Below are 6,819 nucleotides of genomic sequence, written 5' to 3' on the forward strand. Positions count from 1 at the left end.
CCTATACAACCTGTTGAACTGCATAAAAAAAATGTAATGGCCTCACTTGGCCTTAAACTAATCTATCATGTCTTAATGCACAATGCAAATAATATAAAACATCCCCAAAACAACAATATACATATAAAAAGAGTCCTATTCCTCGAATTCCTTCAAAAACATGGAAGCGCTAGTCCATTACCTAGTCCCATTCTCCTTTACAAGGAACATATTCTAATGACATCAATTTATAGTCCATAAAATACAACTAAAATCAAAAGTCCATAATTTACAACATTATACAAATTATACTAAAGTTTTACAGAATAGTCAAGATTTAAATTTACAAAATATTAAAGTTCTAAAACAAAAATAGCAAAATTTAAATCTCCAATCCCGTCTAAACTTGTGGTGGATGGTCATCCGTCTCCTCCTTTCTGTGTCCTGAAAAATATTAATAATAAAGGGGTGAGCACAATGGCTTAGTAGGAGGTGCCTAAGACACACTTCTTGTGACCCTGTGAATCCAAACGAGGAATAGAAAAAAGAACTGGGATTATGCCATTTTCGGGAAAAAAATATAACCACAACATCAACAACAATAATCCAAGTCATAAACGAACCATGCCATGCTATGGAATGCAATGTCACTCCCCATTTCCAAAACCTTTTCTTTCATTATTTTCAAACCGTTAGTGTGACCCGTCCCGTGGGAACTCCATGGCGGCACGAGAGAAGGATTGGCTAACTGTCCTTGACCCATAGCAATTCCATGGCGTTATTTGGGGCTCAAGTAACTCAACCACGCTAGGGTAATCTCCTTAATTCCCTCTAGGCCACACTAACGCCACGGTCCCTAGGTAACTCCTAGGCGGCCGGGTTTTCACAACTTTCAAAACTTTTTCCTAAAACATTTTTCATTTCCTTTAAAATCATTTTTCCCATTTCTTCCCAATGCTTATGCATGAATGTATCATACCTTTTCATGCCATATCAATATTCATTATCATGCTTCTAATTCAAACTTAACCACCTAACATGCTCTACGAATAATACGAAGAACATATCATGCTTCCATGTAACAATAATCTAGCATGTTAAGCACATAATCTATGAAACAAATTCACATAAGCATGCTTCTCACATCAAGTCTACAAACCACATACACATACATCATCTACACATAGAATTTCACATAAATATACAAATCATTGACAACAAAATAATGATTTTTTTTTTTTTTTTTTTAAGTGTTAAGCACAATTAAGCATGCCATACATTCGATTATAAAGAAAATTCACAAAAATCAAAGGGTTTTTGTAGATTAGGACATCCCTATCTCAAATGAGAAAAACCCCCTAAAAATTGCCCAAATTTTGAAAATCCAATGGTTGGCCAATTGTCACTTTGCTCCGATCAAAACGAAGATCTCGACGCGGTCATCAACTTTGCTTTAAGTGGCAAGATCAAATCCTCAATAATTAACTCTGGATCAAGGCTTAAAGTGTGTAAGAAAAAAAAAAAGAAAAAAAGAAAAGAAAATGGAGCCGAGAAGGAGAATCTCGTGGCTGCTAGGTGAGAAATGAAGACTCTGCCAATGTAATAAGTCATTTGTAATGACTTTCAATGATGGTGGGTCCCACGGCCACTTAAAATATCTTTAACATTAAACTTTATATAAATATATATCTGCATTAACCAATTTACATCCACAAAGTAAACATGTCACCACATAAATGTACAACAATTAGTCATACATGAAATGCAATGAACCCAAAACACAGTCCCCGTATACCACAACCTCGGTAACGGGTCCCACCTGAGACCTTCTGGCCCAAAAATGAAAAAAATGCCAAAATGACAACCATTGCATTTCCAAGAGTCCTGAACTCAATGGAATACCCCAACTAACTCTCAGACACACCCGACACACCCCACAGTGTTTGGCTTGCAAAATGAGAAAATGCAAAAATACCCTAAAAAAATTTGAAAAATTTCAGAGAATGAAAAATGGTGAAAATTGAAAACATTACAGTTTCATCAACCTTCTTAAATTTCTAAAATTCCTACTAAAGTGCCACAATCTAGTAACTCCCAACCTCCTAATTGGTCCACGATTGAAGATGAGGCTTTATGTTATGCGTGGATGGCCATTAGCTCTGATGCGGTCATCGGTTTAGACCAACAAAAGACAGCTTTATGGAGCTGAGTTCATGAAAGTTTTGAGCAACACATTAGTGGTGTTGGTACACCTAAAAAAGTTAGTAACGCTTACTTGAATCGTTAGTCCTTCATGCAATAAATGATTACCAAATTTTATGGATGCATGGCCCAGATCGAAAGGAATCACTCCTGTGGGTAAGACAATGAGTATAAGGTAAGTTATTTACTATATTAAATTTAATTGGTAGATATTTTAAAGATTTGTCTTCTAATAATTATTGATTTTTATTTTTTTAGATGATAGCAGCCAAATAGTTGTTCGCTTTTCAAAATAATATCAAATTTAATTTTGACAGTTATTGGAACATTTTGAAGAGAAACAATAAATGACATTTACATTGTCAAAAAGAATCAGCATCTAATTACGAAAAAAAAAAAAAACCTAAGAAGAGGAGTGGAATCCACATTGATGATAGTGAGCCAATTGGTTTCTCAAACCCATCTACTCCATCAAGTAATGCAGCAACGACACCAAGTTTGGTTGAAAGATCAGCGCATATGGGCGAAAATGATCCGACGGATGTTAAAGAATGTCAGCAACCACAAGGACAAAAAACAGTGAAGCAGAGGTGAAATAAGGATAAATGTTCTAAGCAAATACAAAATGAATTCATTAGCAAATTTGATCACGCAACAACCCTTTATTAATCTAAATCTGAAAGTCTTGAAGCTGCTCAAATAGCACGAGAGGCACGCAAAATAGATAATAGCTTCAAAGCAAACTAAGAGAGATTCAAAAAATAAAAATAAATAAAGAGCTGAAGAGATGTCAATCATACAAACAGATCCAGAATCGATGCCAATACAAGACAGGAAAGCATGGCTAATTGAACGCCAAAATGAAATATTAGAATCTATACGTTCATGTAGTAACTCAAACTTTCCATAGGATTATCTCAAGCTTCCCATATGATTGTTCTGTTTTTCCTAGTTGATTTTAATAATGGTATTGTATTATTATTATTATTTTTAAATTCATATCGTATTTTCTTGTTTTGATTTTTATAATTCGTAATAAATATTGTATTGCTTAAATTTTTTGTATGATATAACCATTAGGAAAAAGTTAAAAAATAAAATTTATTAAAAATTTTAAAAATATTAATATTTTTGGAGAGCGAAAATGCACCATTGGAGTACATGTGATAGCTAAAATTTGGAGACTCAAAAACATTGACGTAGCTATTGGAAAATGCTAATGTGATAAATTCGGAGAGCCAATCTTTAGAGACTTCATTGGAGTTGCTCTTACTCATCATCTCAATGGCAAGTTAGGCATTCATACTCTAACTCGAGGGGAAGTATTAAGATTTAATGGAGAAATCAGTGGAGAAAAATCTTTAGTAACTGATGTTGTTTCTTATTATTGAAGACTTGATGTTGTAAAGAAAAGAAAATAAAGCCACCACAGATTTTCGGATGTGGAAGTAATACGCTCCCTTTGGTTCTCATTACAATTTATAATACAAGATTTGCCAAACAAAGTGGCTATAATCAAGGAGTAGTAATTACAACAGCTATCTAAAAGGTAAGTTAACTAATCTAATCCCATAATCACAGCAACTTTATTTAGGGTAAGCTAATGCTAGCTAATATAATCCCTAATTGTAAGGCATAATTATTATAACTATTTATGCCCCCCCTCATTCGTAAATTGATGCGGATTCTGATCAAGCATCAATTTGGTCGTTAGAAATTCATGACGTGGATGAGGTAAGGCTTTTGTGAATGAACCTGCAAGCTGGTTCTCAAATGAAATATGACAGAGTTGTATAGAACCTGTGAGAACATGGTGTCGAATAAAATAACAGTAAACTTCTATATGCTTGGTCCTTTCATGAAACACTGGATTATAAGTAATGGTGTGTGTTGTACCAATGCACCAAATTACATACAAAACTGGAGTGTAGTGTGGCCAAGTTTAAATTTAGAGATTGCCACAACCATTTCTAACTATAAATATAGCAAGGGTGAGTAGGGATCGTCCCAAGGGAAATGGAGTGTATTATGCTTGGAAATCAAGGTCAGATTAGTAGGTCGAGTGATCAAAGATGTTTTGGTTGGTTAATTAAACTACAATGTCAAATAAATGGATGCAAGGTAAAGTAATTGAAGTAGAGTAAAATGTAGAGAATATAAGAGAGGGATCTTGGGATTTAGAGGTCACAACTAAACATCACCTTCCTAGACACTCAATGTGTAATGAATGAGGGGGCTTATATGTTACAATATTAGTGTGTGTCATTGATTGAATCAACATGCATGGATGACTAATTAAGTATACATTGTCTAGACAAACTAGTGAATAGCACAACATATCAAATTAAGCCATTATTCCTTCCTTTAAGTCCACAACCAATACACATCATCAAATTAGAGAAATATACTACTTGCATTCATAAGCATGGAATATCAAACGACAAGCTGGATTGTCCTCCCATCTAAGAAAGTAAGGCTACTACACTACAACTATGCTAGGGACATGAAAATTAAACTAATTAAACTAAGGAAAAGGCACAATCCATCAAAAAATGAGTATAAACCATCAAACAAACCATAAGAGTATTCCATTAAAGCACCATGCCTTGACAATCACTAGGTTCATAGCATCAACGCACATAGACATGCATCAATATCATAAAACCTAGAGATAAACACATGAACATCTATTCTAGCATATATAGACATATGAATAGAATGAAATGATCAATTGGAAGAATTAAACTAAACAAATCATTGTAGAAACAAGATTCATAGATAAATAAAATGTCAAGACAAGAATTACAACACAAATCCACTCAAAATACAGAACATCAAAGTCTAGGAGGCATGCTTAGGGCTATCTCTAGCCCCAAGAGAATGGTTTAGCCACTCATTGATGTAGTCATCCAACCCTCAAGGGCCATTTCCATGGTAGGAATGATCTTCTTCTCCTTGATGGAAACCCTAGATGAGTGGAAGTACTCCTAAATGGTGTGTGTCTTTCTAATCTCTATACTCCTCCAACCTCTCTTGTGTATATGGTTCATTTCTTTAAGATTGTATATGTGTAAAATGGCTCAAAATCCTTATATAGGTAGCTCAAGTGTCACACCAAATGGTCAAACCTCGTGCAGTAGGACCTCCAAATGATTGCACCACGAGCACACCTTTTAATTGGCTGGAACTCTATTTTTCTCGCACTTGAGGAGGTTCGATCGATCACAAGGGTGGTCAGATCAATCGAACCATGGCTGCGCCTTTTTGGAATAAGATAAATCTGAGAAATTTTTGGAATATTTTGGGAAAAGGATAAAAGTGGTAGGTGGGGATAAAATCAAAGAAGTCTTATCGATCGAAGTAATGTTGGATCGATCGAAGATAATAATTTCCTGAGGATAAGGACACGAGGCTTGATCCATCTTGGCATGGTTGGAAGGATCACTGTGAGATCGATCTGAGCTTAATATGATCGATCGAAGATTCTTGTTTTCCACCACTTTGCTTCCAATTTGCCCCTTTCTTCTACTAAGCTTGAGATTACATCTTTTATGCTCTAATTCAACTGGATTAACTTATTTTGGGTATAAGTGCCTAAAAAGAGAAATAACATGAAATTAGACTAAAACGGGAAAATAAGATAGGATAAGGTCCTAGAATACCCAAGCTTAAGGGGTTTAAATGCGTTTGTAATTAACTTCTTCTTTTAAAAATATTAATTGCTGAGTTTTACTTTGAAGTAGGTTTATGGACTTGGACACAGAGGAATCAATTACGGATTTTAATTCTTTCCTGAACGGAGGACTAAGGAACTTAAACTGAACTTCATATCCAAAAGGTCGAGTAACTAATCCTTCATTATCTGTAGTAAAGGGATAGAGGAGATAGATGAATGGAACTCCTAAAATTAGCTTATCAGTCATATTTTTTACCAAGACAAAGGATGTCTTAAAACATACATTGTTTTGGCAAATATAAGCTTTAGATAACTTATATTTTATGTCCATTTTACTTCCATTAGCTGAGCTTAGCCTTTCAGAGGTTTTCTTATAGTATTTAGTTGGTATGAGACCTTCTTGAATGTAATTAAGATCAGCTCCTGTATCAATCAAAGCAAGGACTTCAAGTTTGAAATCTTTGTTGATGATAAGGGTAACTTTAACATACCATTTTTGAAATGAAATGTGACTTAAAGTTTGGAGTTTTTTAGAAGATTCTGAACATCTTGAATGTTTAGAGGCTTCTGAATGATCAGAGGCTTCTTCATCAGATGATTCTTTCCCTGTGAGGGAAAAGGCAGGATTTACATTTAACTCCTGAATATAATTCTTCATAACTTGGTGTTCTGACTTGAGATTTTTAATCTCAGTTTTAATTATGTTAATTTATGCTTGAAGGTCTTGAATAGTGACTTCTTTAGGCTTATTATTAAACCTTTCTAAAGTTTTATATAGACTAAAATTGGGTTTACTGACTGTTGGGGGTTCAGGTTCTAAGTTGCCTAATAATACCTTAAGTTTTTTAAGATATAGGGTTTTTAACTCAGGGTCATCTACCTTACTAATTAAATCAATAAGTAGATGCTCTTGTTCATCATTTTTTGTGAGAACATTAAGTGACTTATTCGGATTACAACAA

This window comes from Cornus florida, unplaced genomic scaffold (assembly GCF_030987335.1).
Source record: "Cornus florida cultivar Cherokee Brave unplaced genomic scaffold, ASM3098733v1 CherokeeBrave_3.0.0_Hap2_Chr11, whole genome shotgun sequence".
NCBI classification, from domain to species: domain Eukaryota; kingdom Viridiplantae; phylum Streptophyta; class Magnoliopsida; order Cornales; family Cornaceae; genus Cornus; species Cornus florida.